General features: G+C 44.1%; 1 protein-coding gene across 1 annotated transcript in view; it reads left to right on the top strand.

Moving 5' to 3' along the window:
* Positions 1-17,382, top strand: part of LOC131580845 (BEN domain-containing protein 5) — an 880,930-nt gene that overhangs the window by 802,093 nt on the left and 61,455 nt on the right. The window lies entirely within an intron of this gene.

The raw sequence follows: 17,382 nt of genomic DNA, 5'->3' as shown, positions 1-17,382 counted from the left end.
TGATTCTCCATACTGTTAAAATTCAAGAAGAGAAAGACATTAGATCAAATAAGCCATTTCCCTCTTGTAGGAGATTGTCTCACACACTTGTTATAGAAGCTAGTCCTGGAGAGTCTGTGATCCATTCCCTTCCACGGTCTTCCATTTCTTTCTTCATTTCTCTCCTTATTCCCTCATTAGCCCTGTGTTTGTGTTATTGTTTTAATAGCAAGTTGAGAGTGCATCTTTGGTACTGAGTAAAATATCTTCTCTGCCTTTGAACTGGGTCCATTAGGTTCTGCAGCTGCTTCGAGGACAAATCTTCAAGGCCAGTTGACAAAGAAATGGAAGTCAAATTGTGAAAACAAAACCATCAAAGTTGTTGGCATTTTTGAGTGCTCAAATAGAAGCAGTGTCTCATTCCTCAAAAAACACATATCCATCTGGCTATCTCAATGTATCAGCAATTTGTAGAATTGTTCTGACTGGGCTTATGATCTGCTTTTATGTTTTTCTTTTTCTTTTTGTCACCATGCTCAATCAAACACCCAGTGCCCATACTTCAACGCTGGGTATTTCATTTTGTCATTCTATCTTGGCAGCTTTAGAAATTTCCACAGGTTTAGAAACACTGCAGAAGGAGAGGGATTAGCTGTGACTGCCTATTTACCTCCCCGCTGCATTTTGGAAGTTGGGGGTAACAAGGGAGAAATTTTCATATGAGACATAATTTTTCACCATCCATGTGCTCTCGGTGTGGGAATAAGAGCAAGAAACAGGGAGTAGGGAAAGGAATTGTTTGTCATTTGGGCTTTTGTGCTTTGACTTCTCCACTGAAAGTGAAATTTGGGGGAAGGAGAGAGATGAATATATTAAAGTGACTTACCTGGCTTGAGCGTTTGGAATTGAAGCTCTTTTTTATAGCTCTTTAATAATAGCTCTTTTTTTGCCCAGCAAAGTCAACTGAAGGAAAAGCTCCTTGCAACATACACAAATGTAGTATATCTTGCCACTGTGGAAATAAAATGTTGTCACTGTTAGGTTTAGGTATTTATTTTCTTAAGTTGGTATTTTGGTGTTTCAAGAACCTGTGCCTTAGTTTCACCTTTAATTTTCTTCCTCGCTTCCTGCTCATTGTGCTGAAAACTGCTTATATCTCTTCTTTATTTATCAAGAGCAGCTTTTACAGTGAGGAATGGAAAGAGCCCCTATACACATGAGATCATGATTCCCTTGGATATGTTTTCCTTCATGACTGGTAGATGAGACTGGTTTAGTTTCCTTTTCCATAAAGATTTCTGGTTTGTGCTTCACATTGCAGATGTTTCACCTGTGGGGTCCAACATCTCCATTTGCTTGGTTTGCCTTGCCTGCTGCAGGCAGAGATGCTCCATTCTCTGTTCATTCCATCAGCATCTGGGGCACAGCAAACAGGCTCCAGATCAGAGAATCTTGGAGCTGGCATGGGGAAAGCTCAAGCAGCAGCTTGGTTTCTGCAGTTAGGGTTTCACCCAGCTGAGTGGAAAAGGAGGAGAAGCAGCTTTTGGTTGGCCTGGCAGAGAGCAAGCAGGGGAGGCTCTTTTGCCTGTGGAGTATGCTCCACTGGCATTTTGCCCTGGAAGGTTTTATTATTTCTTTTTCAATGTAGGAATTCTATCCAGAGTACTGCCTATGAAATCTTTTCCTCACGTGTGCAGTTTTCTAGTTAGTGAAAGAAATGGAACTGCTTGAAATAATCTCTAGACTGGTCTGATCCAACACAGGAGTAGCCACTGGATTTATGCATATCCTGTCCTGGCAGGGGAGAAAATTTCACATCACTGAAGTGCCTATGACTGAAAGTAAAACAATTGCAGAACATTCCAGTTTAGCCTGAGCAGCTCTTCCAAGCTATTTGCAAGTCAGTGATTAATTAATGCTCAGATTTTTTAATGGAGCTGAACCAAAGACACAGGCAGTCAGTTCATATTGGCCTCCAAGGACAGGGCTGTTTCTATTAACTATCTACTTACATGCAGGCAGCAACTCAAGCAAATAAATGAAGAAAATACAGTGAACCCAAGAACTGTGACTTGATAGTGCAAGTATTCTGGAAATCTGCCTTTAAAGATGTATTTATTAGAACTTTGTTCATCCCACTGTGATGTTATTTGGTTGTATGAGTCTTTTGTCCCTTCCATTTTCTTTTCCTTTCCTTTTTTTCTTTTCTTTTTCTCCTTTTTCCCTTTCCTTTCGATGGAAACAGGATCAGGGAGTCTGTGATTGTTCAAAGCTTCTCCTGTTGGATAAAGAAGCACAGACTGAGATTCAGCCTCAAACTCAGGTCACCCATGACCATGGAAAAAGACTACAAAGTGGATCACACATCCAGAACTATCCATACTGGCTCTTTTTAGAGAACAAAACCAATTAGGATCTCCAGATTCTGAAAAATATTAATTTAGCCTAATGTTGTTCCTGTTGACAGGTAGGAAAACCGAATACTCTGAACAGACTTTTGTTTGCACTGGTGATAGGTAATGATACCTGTCAGCTTCTTTTCTTTACAACATTTGTGGCAAATAAGATCACAGTACTACTCCCTTTCATGCCATTATATAGGTGGATTAGGTTTGTTGGTGGGTTTTTTATCTCTTCATGTTCTCCAGGTTTTACATACTAACTCTGTAATCCATACCAACCTCTGTGTGACAGTAATAGATATATTTTTACATTGGGTGAGATTATCCATTTTTTTCAGATTTGTGTGACTGACTGAAACATACTTTGTAATTTTGAGATAAGTGGATACCTTACATGCATGGAAATGGAAGACAGACTTTCAGAATAAGTGTTTGAATTCTCACCATTAGTGTGGACAGTAACTTTTTTCAGTAAGAAAAAAAGAATGGGAAGGTATCTTTAGAAGTGGAAATCAGTTTCAAATTACTCCAGTTAGTATGAATGTTCAAAATGAATTGGTTCAGAATTTAGAGGATGGTACCTGGAATGTTCTGAAAACAGATTGGCTACTGAGGCTGCACTATTTAAATGAAATCCAGGCAGGAAGGATCTTCCTTCAGCCTGTGTAGGGGGTGTATGTTTGGGGCATGTATGGTGGGATAACATCATGCAGAGTGTTGACTTTCTGGCCCTTTCTAAAACAGAGAATTAACATGATTGCATCAATGTCTCAGGCCTTGACTGGCATGATATTACTGCTGGAGTTCCTCTTGTATTTTCATCCAGCAAACAAAGCACTTAGACATTCCTGCAGAGCTGTGTGTGTGCCTGCTAGGTCTGTGTCTAACAGATACATACCTGGAGTGTGAGAAACATTAGGGATGTGTTCTGTAAGCTCTGCAGAAAACCCTACGATAACACGTGCTGCAGATAACAGTGAATGGACTCTGTTTCAAAGGCATAATAAGAGGATTGCAGGCTTGTCTGTTACTCGCCTGGAAGTGGACAGAGAAATGTTTAAAACCCTTCTCACACATGCACGCGTTTGGTGGTAACTGATTAAAAAAGGCAGCACAACAGCAGTTAGCTCAGCACCAGGTGAAGGAGCTTTAAAATGAGCTGATATGCTTCCATTATATTCCATGTTTTACTAGGCATTTACAGGGCTTATGACATGAGGCTTGTAAACTGCTCTGTAACACTCACCACCAGCAGCTCAGCTGCTGAGCTGTCTCGATTCACAGCAGCCTCTGAGCTGGGCAGGGAGCAAGGGATAAAAGAGGGGGAAGCAGGATGAATCCCCAGCTGCAGGGCTGAGCCCTGCTCCGACAGCACACCCAGAGTTGGTGTTTTCCAGTATCCCACTACAGCTGTGAGCAGCAGCCATCACAGCCTGACCTGAGAGCAGCCAGCAAAGAACCCTCGCATCAACAGCTTTAAAATCTATCTGGTTCATTTCTTAGAGTTTTTGAACTGGATCCTTGCTGCAAAGGAGGCAGACCATGAAAGAGAATAAAAGGTTTCGCTCTTCCACAGCCCAGCCATGAGGCAGGAAGGCAGAAATGATGGAGACCTGGCAGGAGCTGGTACAACAGTAGCTGTAGGGGAGGAAAATCATCGAGATGGGTGGGCATCACAATTGTCAGCATGTCCATAGCTTTTTCTGTGTATTTTTATCTTAATTGCAAGCTTCCTCCAGGTGGTGAAGGACCCCATCCAAAGGTGCACTGCTGAACTCTCTCTTGTTTGTGGGAATAAAGATGTATTTATGTGGCTACAGCCACAAAATGAAGGCTTGGATTGACTAGAATCTCTTCAGACACCTAACAGGAGCTCACATCATGGACTCTCAACACAGAGACCACTGGGTTCATTCTTATTCTCAACTTCAAGCAAAGTATCTGCCTGCTGCTTGACTGGGAACTTGAGAAGTTAAATCCCCAGAGGAAACAGTCATTTGTAACATCCAGATTCCTTTTAAAGAGTACTTGGATCTCACTAAATGCCTGTCCTGGGGAAAGGAATCTGTATGCAAACTACAATTCCAGTAAAAGCATCTATAACTTTTAGAGCTTCATGTACCTGCCAGTCCCCTAGGGCAAATGTACTTGGTTATTTTGGGCTTTTTTACATTTCTTTTTTTGGCAACTGCCTGTCCTGATCCTCCTATCTCTGTTAGTGATATTCTTAAGAGAAGATCCTCATGAGACAGATTATGGCCCTTGCAGGTTCGTTCCCCGCCAGTAAAGGCAACATTACTAGCAAAAGCCAATGAGGTATAAAAAGCTGTGCTGATAAAGCTGAGGGAGCTCTGCAGAGGTTATCCAGTGTGGCTTAGGTTTGAACTTCAGTTAGAGGTTCTTGCCAAGATGATTTCAAAGTAAATCAGGCACATATTCTGGGAAAGGCATCCAGAGGTCTACTTCTGCTAAGCTTCTAGAAACAGGCTCCTTTCTGTGTGTTGCAAAAGGTGGCATTAATCCTAACCCTGCAGATTTTTCGAAAAGTGACCTCTTTGCACATCTTCTCTCCAGTACTTGGCTGTTTCTTGGTACCATGTTTAGGGCTGGTTTGGAGGAAAGGAAACAAAATCCTCTTTTCAGCTCCCCAGTCTGCGTGAAAGTGTCAAGGTTTACAGCCACAATTTCAAATGCTCTTAATATTACTGGAAGCATAGAGTTAAATTATAGAGTTGTAAAGTTACTTTATAGTGATAATGCTGTCAAGCATCAATATCTCTGCCCCAGGGCACCATGGAAACTCAGTTAATGATATAAGAAGCTGATATTTTTCAGGGTTGCAGCTGTTGGCTCATACCCAGAAGGAATCTGTGTGTTTGTTCATATCGGGGATATACAGTGGGACCTGCTCAAAGAAAATTAAGAAACAGTGCAAGTGTGTTTAATGAAGTGCAGTGGAATGAAAGTACAAAGCAGTACATGGTGTTGCACTATGCACACCTCGTTCTCTCGAAGGGCTCAGTGGAGTGGACAATGCTGCACAAAATTACTTCTCTTCTGTAAGAGAGGCTGTCCGTGGGGAACAGTTTATATTTCTATGTAGATTTATTTATCTAGTTGCCTGTAGTACTGACTGCATCAATCTATGCAAACACTGTCTCAGAGTATCAGTAGAGAAATGGAAATTTAGGGAAGTTACTATAGTCAATTTAGGAATATGTATATTTTTTTAATGGGTTTCTTATGATCTGTACCTCAAAGTGCTTTGATAGCCTCAGATGAAAGATGCTATAAAAGCAGAAAGTGTATTATAAAGGTGCTTTTTTAAAAAAAGAATTTTTTATTTTTTTGCTTAAATTTAGAATATCGGGCTTGGCAGACATCTTCAAAATTATTCCATTTGACCATATGATTCCCATTTCCTTTTCCTTCCTCTTGTGTGTACACATATTTCTTTCCCAGGGATACCAAGGTACAGGGGAGAGAACAGCTGGTGGCTGTGGGATGAGAATGTGAGCAGGATGCATATTCAGATTTACAGAAATGCCCTCTATTTTAGACATGAATAGAGGAGTTTGCCTTCTTTGAAGAGCAGGAAGACTTGAGTAGCTGTGAGCCTGGACTAGGGAATTTGGACAGGTTGACTTGAGAACCATCAATATTTACAACTCTATTCAGCAACTGGGACCTTGTGGACAGCTGGAGCATGAGCCAGCTAGTAATAAGCATCTTAATAGTAATAATATAATAAATAATAAGCATAATAGTAATAATAAGCATAACATTTTTCTATTTGTATTTCTTTTGTACACAGGAAAAAAATAACATAGACCAAGCACAAGTTAAGCTTTTGCTGAAAGGTTGGAAGGTGAAGTTGATCACATGAGTGATTGCAGGGTTGTGGATAATATAAAGAAAGGAAAGCTCTCTCCAGGCACTGCTGCTATCCTTCTTGGAACTGGCTTTCCTGGATTTGAATGCCTCTTTTATAAACTTTATTTTCCTTAAACTTGTATTTTTCCTTTTTCTTAGAAGCAACTTAGACAAAACTAAGCATATAGAACTGATATGAGGCTCTTGGGTGCTCAGAACACCATACAAATGCTATTAGATCTGTAGTTAAAATAATTCTTTGGTAAATGTTAAATTCCTATTAGTAACACTTGCTAAACTTAAGTGCAAAGGAAAGGGCAAGGCTAATCTGAAAGGCAATGGAGAGCAGGGCTTAAAAGATATTAACAATTTGTTGGAAATGTCTGAGGGGAGTGGTTATTATAACTAAAGAGTAATGTCTGTGGGTTGGAGACTTAGGTTAGGAAAGGGCTTTAGACAGTCCTGTGCTTTGGAGCTTTCCCAAATGTCATTGGGATTGAAGAGGAAAAAAGCCATTCAGAGCAAGGTGTTTTTCAAAAAGCAATAAGCAGCCAAATTGCTTAAAAGGAGAAGTCTCTCCTTTTCTGCCAGCCTGTGGCGGTGTTTGTGTGTCTCCATGTTTTATCTGCTTTTTCCTTTTCTCTGTGTCTCTTCAAATCTGGCAGAATCTCCTCCCCTGTGCCTGTCTTGTCTGTGTTCTCACCATCTTGTTGGCATTTAGGTCATTAGCCCTACCCCAGGCCTTTCTGTCATCTCTTGGGGCTTTTTTCAGGAGGTGTTTCACTGATCAGACACACACAGTGTTGTGGTTTTGTTCACTTTTTACTGTCTTTCACCCAAACTACTGCTTCTTTCTTTCAGATTTTACTACTATTGGCTTGATTACTGTTAATTAAAGGGAATTCTAGGGTGGGAGGAGAAGGTTTTCTTTAACTACTACTTCTTTAGTCTCAAATACCAATGATCTGAAAGGGGATCAGAGATGAATTTTAGGAAACTGCAAAAAACAAGTGTCTTTCTGTCTGTGTGTCTTTCTCAACTACTTGACCAATTGCAACTGAATTTGACAGTGATAAAGGTCTCAGAGATACTACATTCCTATGAGTTTCATGAAAAATAGCTGGCTGAATGAGCAGAGAGACCCCAATTAATCTCTCCAGTAGGGACAGCTGCATGTCTATTGTTAGAAACCAGAGGAGGACAGTAGGCATGAAAGTCACAGCAAACAGATCCAACATCTCCTTTTCTTTCTGAGCATGCCCCTGGTGAGTTGTGACTTCACTTTCCTTTTCTCCCTACACTTTAACCCCTAATGTCTGTGAAAACCCTAACAAAGGATATCTCATGGCATTCTGGAAAGCAGATTGCACCTTCCCCATCCAACCCCTGCTGAAAGAGGCAAAAAACCTGTCAGGTTTCAGTTCAGAGGTGATGAGAATGCCCATCCAAGCCAAGGCCAGTACAGGTCCACCCCAAGCCAGCTGTGTTTCTTGTCACCTAGAGGTGAAACTTTGTCCACAGTTCAGAAAAATAAAGCCTAAACATGTCTCAGGCAGAAACCAAAGGTAACCTGCAGCTTTGATCTGGTGTTCAGAAACCTTTGTGTTTTGATAAGAGCAAGGGTGGGTCTAATTCTCTCATGTCTCATCTCTTAAGAAGAGGACAGCCAAATCAGCTCAGATCAAAACCAGTCCTCTGCAGTGTCTTGTCTCTGACAGAGGTCAAAATACAGTGCCTGAGAAGAATGTAATAACAGAGTAATCATGTAACTGTTTTCCCTGAATATTCTTTGGCTTGCAGCAATTAGCGGATTGGGGATCTCAGAGCCAGAGTTCTTAGAATCATGAAATCATTTAGGTTGGAACAGACCTCTAGGATCATCAAGTCCAAGCAGTAACCCAGCAGTTCCAAGCCCACCATTAAAACATGTCTCCAGGTGCCAGATCCACTTGTCCTTTAAATCCTTCCTGGAACAGTGACTTCATCACTGCCCTGGGCAGCCTGTTCCAGTGTGTTACAACCCCTTCTGTAAAGAAATGTTTCCTAATGTCCAACCTAAACCTCCCTGGCACAACTTGAGGCCATTTTCTCTAGTCCTATCACTTGTTACTTGGGAGAAGAGACCAAACCCCACATGTTGATTATACCTGAGATAACATCAATGGATGTGCCTCCCATGAACCTGTATACATTTTTGGCATCCACAACATTCCTTGTTATGGATTTCCATAGCTTACTAATAATTTGTTTGTTTTGAGCCTACCACCAGGAAATTTTATTTTGTTAAATAGAACAAATTATTTGTTTGGGAGAACAATATTGGTTGGGAGCAGCATTGACCATCAGCCACCTGTATTTCACATTTGAAATTTCACAGCTTAGTTATTTTCTGCATACTTACCCTGTCCATCATAAGCAGAAAATTATTATCAGATCAGGTAACCATGTCTAGAGCTGGTTTGTCATCATACATTTTTTCTCTGGTTATACATAACTCTTCGAGTTGCCAACTAATAGATAACCAACTCCAGTGACTCCAGTGGTATTTGTTGTGTGATTTTTATTTGCATGCAGGATAAATTGCGCTCTGGACACAGAGCAGCAGCAGGTATAAGATGAATTTCTTATAACCAAATGAAAAATAAAGCTTTCAGTTTCAGAGTGCAGACTGTAAACATCATGTGTTCAGTTCCTGATGCACTTAATACTGTGCTTGCTCTCCTGTCCTCTTGGTTTTTTCCCAGTACTTAGGAGGGATTCAAAACTTCTTAAACTAACTGAATTCTGTTCAGTATAGACTGGAGTTTTTGGTCATGTTAAAAAAATCTGGCAACCAATGCCTATTGGAGGGATTACATTTTTGAAAACAGCAATATCCCAAATACCTTGATTTGTGTCATTATGATTGCTGTGCAGCAAACCAGCATCTGGATAAAATGCTCCCACAGTCAGGTTGCATTCATGATTCTGTCAGGCTGCTTATTTCTTTTTCTGAAACTAAGCAATCCTTATTAAACCAGCAATTGTCATCTGATGCCATGAAAGACCAAATGATAGGTGACAATCCATTCATCTTTTCTCCATCATCCAGTCCCTCAAGAAATCCAGTATGAATGCTACCTGCCCAAGACCTCTCATGTAGCAAAGAGGATCTGCAGGGCAGTGCAGTGGCATGTGTAGCAAAAGCTTACACTGGACTGGCTCCTCTTGACATTTAGCTGGAGCAATGTTGGGGGGACATGTGAAAAGTGAGATCTCTTCCCACCACAGCAATACATGACAGATCTCAATATCACTTTCAATAAACCCTCAAATATGCTGTTCAAGTGGAATGCAGTTGGTTGAATCAAGATAGGGAATGGAGGCTCAGGTGCTCCAATTGTCTTCTCTCGGAAGAGAGGCAGCTGCACTGCCAACACTACATGGACTCAGGCATGATGTTGCCAGCCCAAGGGGAGAGAGTTTCCAGTACTTCGGTCCCATTATTCCTGTTTTCAAGCCTTTTGATCATTGTGTTTCTGTTAATTTCTTCAGGGTCTGCTGAGTGTCTGGTTCTGTTGGCAGAACACAGCTTCAGGCTCTTTGTCTCTTCCTGTGCAGCAGTGATATCTCCACTTGAGAAGATGCCCATGACTGTGCCTGTTAGCACTCTCACAATCTCATATTCTTGCTGTAATACTGTGAAGATTTGAGACTGGGCTATTTCTGGGCCAACAGGGTTATCATCCTGGTGTTCCTTCTTCCTTAGTTAATGATTCCTCTTTGCACCACATCCCTCACGTTTCTGCCAAGCATATTTTGTTGCATTGACTTTCTTTCCAAAGCCTGCCCAGAAGGATAGCTTTCCTTCAGCCAGGACACAGAAAGGGCCTGTGTCTCTAGAACCATCAATATTTTTCTTGAGATGATAAATGAGCTGCCAATAAACCGAGGCAGCTGCCAGATCCATCTGAGAAACTGATCTTCAGACCTAATTTATCCGTGCTTGGTTTATTCATGTGTCTGGAAACTTTTGGGATGCAAACAGAGGGCTAACCACTCTGAGGCAGCCACTTAGAATTAGATGGTATAGATTGATGCAGTGGGAGTTTATGGGCTGGTTCAGATACATCAGCTATTACTTTGTGCTTGCCTACCTCAAAAAGAAAATGGCTTCGTATCTGTCATAGGGAACACCACAGAAAAGGAGCAAAGCTTTCAAAACAAGACCTAAATCGTCATATTTGCTATATCATTCAGGTTGTTTCTCTTCATCTCCTCTGGCCTAACTTGCCTTTAAATGAAGGTTTTGCATAATCTGTGAAATTTTGTTGTCAGGAATTTTCTAAGGAGATGAGGCATGGCTGATTACATTGTGCCTGGAGGGATGGGAACAGTTTTTGTGCTTCAGTGAGTAAGGTTTGTAGGGAGACCAGTCTGATTTTGAACCAGATGACACAGCTGGGAAAAGCAAGCAGCCTCTTTGTTTAGGATGCTTAGCTGGGCAGCAGGCATTTGTGTGTTTCACATACATTCACCCCAAAACTTCTGACCTTATTTGGTTTTGGTTTCTATCACCAAGAGTTCTCAGCAGTATTAATTTTGGGCAAGATTGGTGAGAACAGGTAGCTGAGCAAAGAAAAGGGTCTCAAGAAATGCTTCTGCTGGGCGCAAGGCTGGAGAGGAGTGTAAATGTTACTGCACTCCAGAGGGTCTGTCTGGGGAAGCCACCACAGAAAGCTCCAGCAAGGAGAGAATTTCAGCTGGCACACGATCCATATTGCTGGAGGAAAGCAGGTTAGAGACCTGTGCGGTGCAGGAGCTCCATCTCTTTGCTCTCGAGAGGACTCGAGGGAGCCCCGAGGCAGGAAATGTAGCGAGGAGAGGTGTGGATGCCCTCCCGGGAGCAGCAGCCGGTGCCTGCCGGCGCATCCCGGGCGCGGTGCCGCAGGCGGGGCCGCTCCTGCCGGAGCGCTGCCGCGCATCTCCCGCTTGCTGGAGCGCAAGTGCCCTCTTCTGGCTCCGACAGAACCGGCCCAGCCGCCTGGCAGCAGGGAATGTTTCCCTCATGGTTGCTAAAATCAGGAACAAAGCAGTGCTTTTCCTCTCTCTGCTTCGCCTCTGTGTCCGGACTGGCCTGGAAGCAGTAGCGACTGGAGGATATGGAGCATCCCTGTTGTAGCAGCCTGGCCACCTCCAAGCTTTCCTGTGGCACGGGGCTGTGAGCCGATTGTGTTTGCATCCGAGCTGATTAAATACAGATACTTTTATTCTCTTTTGGTTTTCCTCCCCCTGCCTTATCTGTTGGAAATCTGTAACTAGCTTGATTTACACCAGCTGAGTTTGGGGTGGCCTTTTCCTGCTCATGTTCTCTGCTTTCTGTTGCATAAATCCTCTCTTTGCTATTCCTGACCTGTTGATGTCAATAGTTTTCACTGTGAATCCCCATGGGGATCTGGATTTGACCTCTATCAATTACCTAGAGATGGTCATGCAATGAGGGGAGAGGGGAATGCGCAGCAGCTGTCAGAGGAGTCCCCATCCTGGCTGGAAAAGGAAAGTTTGGATACACTTGTTAATGTCAGCTCAAGGTTAGCAGTACACAGCACAGCAGCTACATCTGTCTGCAGAGGCACTTAAAACCAGCCTTAAGAAAAAGGAGTTTCCTGCACTGCTTTATCACATCAGTTACCATCAGAGGCCTTCGCATGTGCTTTGGATTTTTCTCTATGTTTAAGGAACATTTCAAGCCATAATTGATTATAGCTGAATTTGTGTTACAAAGTAGGGAACAGCAGGTCAGGACATTTATGCTATGAGACAAGACTGAGCCTGATTCCCATTTAGATGCTTTACAGCAGAAGGGTAGTGGTTTTTTCCCCTGGTTACAAGCAGTGTCTCAGCTATCGAGTGCAACGCTGTATTAATAATTCTGTACCTACTGTAAGCCCTCTGAATGCAAATCTCTCGCACGCGAGCTGGATTGGCATAAAGCACTTTGGGAAGCACACACACAATTTATACTGCCCTCAACTGCCTTTATGAGGAGTAAAAGGAGCTGGAGTCAAGACTGCCAGGTTTTGCAAAGTGCCGAGCTGAAAGTGAAAATCCAGCTTCTCCCTTCAAGGTGAAAAGGACATAGGAGATCCTGGTGGTTTTGGTCTGCCTGAGGATCTTCCTGCAGTGATCCCTGCTCTGTTATATGCACTTTTAATCTGTCACATGCTGACATTGTTTTTTTTCCTGGTCATTTCACTATTAGTTTAGTAAGGTCTCAGAGCTGAGGCTCGGGAAATGTGACTGCTAATAATGTGATTTTATTTAAACTTTGTGCCTGTGTTTCATCTCGCTTTATTTCTCAGTGCTGGGTGCTTAGATGGAATTTAGGCAGAGATGGTCTGTGGCTGCAGATAAGTGCAGCACCCTTGCAGTGCTGTCAACCAAACCCAGGTGTGCAGGGTGTGTGCCAAGAAATGAGACAAGCTGAGAGTTTCCAGCCAACACAATCTGAGATATTAAAGCAGTTAATGTGAACTGACCTAACTGAAAAACATAGACAATACTTAAAATTTACCCGATGACTTTGAAAGTGATTACCTGAAATATGACATAAGGATAAAGTGAATACATTCAAGTTTTTTTCCTAATTCTCAAGATTCATGAAGGAAGTGAATGATGACACTTGCAGGCCTCTCTTTGTGTGGGGAAGCTCCAAGGCACCATTGCAGTGAACAAAGATGCCCCTCTATCAGTCCTCTGCAGACAGAGCTGGAACTGGAGCAGCCTGGAGTAGTGGTGCTGAGAAGTTGGTACAATAACAAGGCAAAGCAAAGCCTAACAGGATGACAGCACGAGGCACCAAAAATAGGTGGCTTTTGTATGACTATAATAGCACCACCTGCTTTCAGAACGTTAGTAATCCTGTAAATGTGTCCATTCCAGTGAATATCCTTGAGGGAGTTGACACAGAAATCCATAGAAACGAGGCACTGAATCTGAGGAGAGAAAAGGGAGAAGAGCAGGGATGCGTGAGGCTGGAAAGAGCTGCTGGCAGGGGAAAGGAGCAGCCTGGGATTGTGTGTGTGGGTGTGCATGGGCTAGAAGAGAAGTTTCCATACTCTTGAAGGGAAGAATTTGTTTCCTCCTCATCAAACCCCAGGCCCTGCTGCTTTCTTTGATTTTCCTCTAGCGGGGCCAATCTAGGCACTAAGTGATGATAAATAACCCAGTATCACAAGGTGACATGCACAGTGACACGATAATATGGAGAGAAAGAGAAGAACCCAGAGGGACATTGTTTGTGTCATTTATTTCCCCAGTGTGCTCTGCAGCTCAGGCGGTTTGGGAACCCCATCCCACGGCTCCAGCCACAGCCTGAGGGGCCTGAGGGGAGCCAGGCAAACCTCACTGGCAGTCCCTGAAAACGCTGTGATTTTCCTGTGAGCTTTGCTCTGCGCTGTGACCTTGGTAGGATGCTTCAGCCCTGTTTTGATTGAGGGCCTTTTGGGAGCTGGTGTTTCATCTGAGGTGAAGGGGTGGCCCTGCATGTCACCGTGTCACGATACCTGCGCTCGGCTGTGACCCCGCTGTGCCCCGGCCTGGCCTGGGGGCGGTCACACCACCTCCCTCCCTCCTTCCCTCCCTGCCTTTCCCGGTTAGCAGCTTTCAGCCCTGCCATCCTAACAGGGCTGCTTTGGTTGGTTGGTTGTTTTCTGACATTGCATTTCTGCGCCGTTTCCCGGGTTTTGTCAAAGCAAACTGAGAGCAGAGGTGGTGTTGTGCTGACACCCACAGAACAGCGGCGGGGCCGAGCCCTCGGCTCCCCCGAGCAGGGTGCTGTGCTCGGCCTCACGGAATATCAACTTGTCCTCCTCTGCTGGACCAACATAAGGAAAGGAAAAAAAGGGAACATTTTGCCAGAGGGTTTTCTGGCCGTTTCCTGGTGACTAGGGATGTTGAGATGTGGGGATGTGAATCTGTCTGTGGCTCTGTAAAGAGCTTTGCAGCCTCGGTGCCTGTCCTTTCCTCTCCCAGTATTTTTTTGGATGAAAATGCAGGACAGGAGAAATGGCGTTGTCTAGACAATGACACAGTGCTAGGACACAGTCTAGTGAGATAAAAGGAAAATGGAACAGGCATACAGAGCAAAGTGATTTGCCTAAATCTGCACAACCAGATCTCCTGACTCCTTCACTCTCCCTCCTGTGGCTTCTCCTTAGGAGATGAAGTTGATTGATTGAAATTGCCCTTTTTACTGATTACCATTTTAATAATCTAACCAGTTATGTCAGAAATCCAGCATGAGCGGTGGTTTTTTTTGATGCAGTCTGTTTGTTACTTGCGTTTCTCACAGGTGGGCACCGATATCAGACTAGTTGGGTACTCTTTTTATTTACATTTAGGTTTGTGTCCTTGTCATTCAGGTATAATGTGGTGTTACTGCTGCAGCTGCATTCTCACATGACAGGGGAATAGTCTTGTTACAAGGAAATGAAAATCAAAAACAAAAATGTCACACTGCCCACCTATCCCAGGGGCAAAAAAACCACAACATCAACAAAAAACCCAACAAACCAATCTTCAAAAATAAATCTTGATCTCATAGGTCTTGGGTAAAATCTCTTTGCATATGCGTGCATGCTTCATCTCCTTGGCAATTGTCATCCTGTGTACAATTCCTGGTTTTTGAGTGTAGGATGGGAACTATTGCTGTCTTCTGCTTTGACATTTCTGTCTCCTCACCGCCCTCTTTGCCTTTTGTTAGTTGCTTCTCATGCCACATCTGACTGGTTTTCAGTGTTGATAGGGAGTCTTTGCCTTGGAGTTTTACATGACTTACACTTAACTGACCACCCCATTCCTTCGAGGTTTTAAATAGGTGAATAACAACCCAGTTTCATGCCCCAGGGTACTGATTCTTGATGGGTTTTCCCACAGGCTGTCGGCCTGAAAATAAATAATACCTTCAAGATAAAGGGACTAAAATGATGCGAAATCTGCTCCTTTTTGCTGAGAGCCAAATGGACTAGTAGCTGGAATGCAAGAAGAAAGGATATTCCTATTCCCTGCTCATTTGGCTGACAGTGTAATCACTCAGAGTAATAAATCTTCATTGGAAACTTACATGAAAATGGAAAAGGAATGAGAGTGCTTTCAGAGAAGAATCTGGGAGGGGGCTTTTGTCTCTGCTGAAGCACAGCCTCGGAGGGAGAGAAAAAGTGCTACAGAAGCCCCTGCTGGGTGCAGAATGGCCCTCAGTGCCCAGGGCTGTGCCTGCTGGCTTGTTCCCCTCAGCCCCACACATCCCCCCAGCCCTGGCCTGTGCCCCCTGCTCCCCATAGCCCCAAGTCTGAGGAGCAGGGATGTCTGTCTGCCAAATGCACCTGAGCAGCACGAAGGGGCACAAATATGGGCCAGGAATAAATGGCAGAGATCTAGAGCAGCTGGCTACCTGCTGTGCTTGCTCTGTAACCCTTCAGGAGCCAGCACTTTCCCTCAGCCTCATCAGCAAACAAGGACAAAAAAAAGCAGCCACAGAGCTGAAACATTTTATTTCCCCTGCTGGGCCTGCCAATTAACCCTGTCAGGAGCTGGAAACCCACAGTGGGAGCATCAACAGACAAGGAGCTGCAGAGGGGAAGTGCTGGAGGAAGGCAGTGCAGGGATCCAATCACCTCCCTATAGCCCTGGAAGAGCTGAGCTGTGGTGCAGGGACAGTGGGAGCTGGTTTTCAGGCACCTTCATGCTTCAGAAACCGCTGCAGGGAAAGCAGAGATGCTGAGCACCAGCTCCTGGTGGGATTCTGTCTCCTCACTCTCTGGCTGCTGTATGTCTGTCTCTGCAAACTCCACTGTTCTTGCTCATCCTCATCCTCCAGCTGTGTAATGTGTGTTGGTTTTGCAATATGTTTGGGAATGTTGAAGGGGCTGGAAGGAAGAAGGAGGCAGCAAACACCTTCCCCTCTCCCAGGGCTCCCCGTCTGCGACTCATACTGCTCCTGATCTGCCTTGGTGCTGGGGTCTTTGGGCAAGCTGATTGCCTCTTCCTCTGCTCCAGGGAGTGGAAAGTTTGAGCTGGACTTAAAGTGGTGCTAACTGTGTGAGATGGATGAAGCACAGGACACACAGGATGTATTTTGTATCTTCCCTTTGTCAGCTGCACCAGGGGATGTGTGAAGAGCTGGGTCAAGATGAGAGACAGTGAGCAGAGCAGGGCATCCTTCATTGTGAGGATGATGAAGAAGTGACTGAACATGGGGGCTGTTTGGCACCTTGGGTGCAAGTTTGTTCTGGTTACTTGGCTAATTTCCTCCTGCATCACCTGTTGTGTTTGTACCGAAATCATCAAAGTGACACCAAAGATGAAATCTGTTCCACAGTCACCTCTGTAGCTTTTGGATTAACGCTGGCAACAAAGCAGAGAGACAGGCACAGTGCTTAATTAGCATTGCTTTTATTCCTTTCTGCAGAAAGCAATCTTTCTTGCCACTTGTTACTTTCTTTGGGAATAAAAATCAGGTGTTGCTCCCATCTGCCGTGGGACTGGCACAATGGTTTTGCGTGTGGTTCCAGGTGAGACCAGCCCTGTGAGCCCTCTTGTCTCCCTGGCCTCACACCTCATCCCACACACTTGCCAGCTCCCTAATCCTCTCACTGCTAATTGCCTTTCTAGTGCCTTTGGACAGTGGTGGCTGTGAGGGGGTGGCACGCAGCGCTCTCCCAGCCCGGCAGAGAAAGGTGGCGTGGCTGTGAGGAGTAGCACAAATGGAAAAAGAGGGGCTGTTTTGGAGCTGAGAGATGCACAGTTAATATTCTGACTCTCGGGCCATGAAATCGATCTTCCAGGTGAATTTGTGGTCTCTTGAATTCATTTTGGGCACGACACGCACCTCAAATGGAACGGGCTGCAGCTCTTGACGTCAGTAAATGCTTTCTGCCCTGCAAAAGAACACTGCTTGCATTTCATCTTGTTTTTACACCTTCACTTCTCCTTGTAAGGCTCATTGTCACCAACGGGTCTGGTGTCATCCAACTGCGGCAGTGAGACCAACACTTTGTGCTGCAGAAATTCCCAGAGCACAACACTCAGCAGCTGCCAAAGCTTTCTGCTGGCACCTGCTCAAGGCAGGAGAGAGAGAAATATCACTTTG

This window comes from Poecile atricapillus, chromosome 7 (assembly GCF_030490865.1).
Source record: "Poecile atricapillus isolate bPoeAtr1 chromosome 7, bPoeAtr1.hap1, whole genome shotgun sequence".
Classification (NCBI taxonomy): domain Eukaryota; kingdom Metazoa; phylum Chordata; class Aves; order Passeriformes; family Paridae; genus Poecile; species Poecile atricapillus.
Note: the sequence above shows the minus strand (reverse complement) of the source record. Positions and strands in the feature narration are given on the sequence as shown.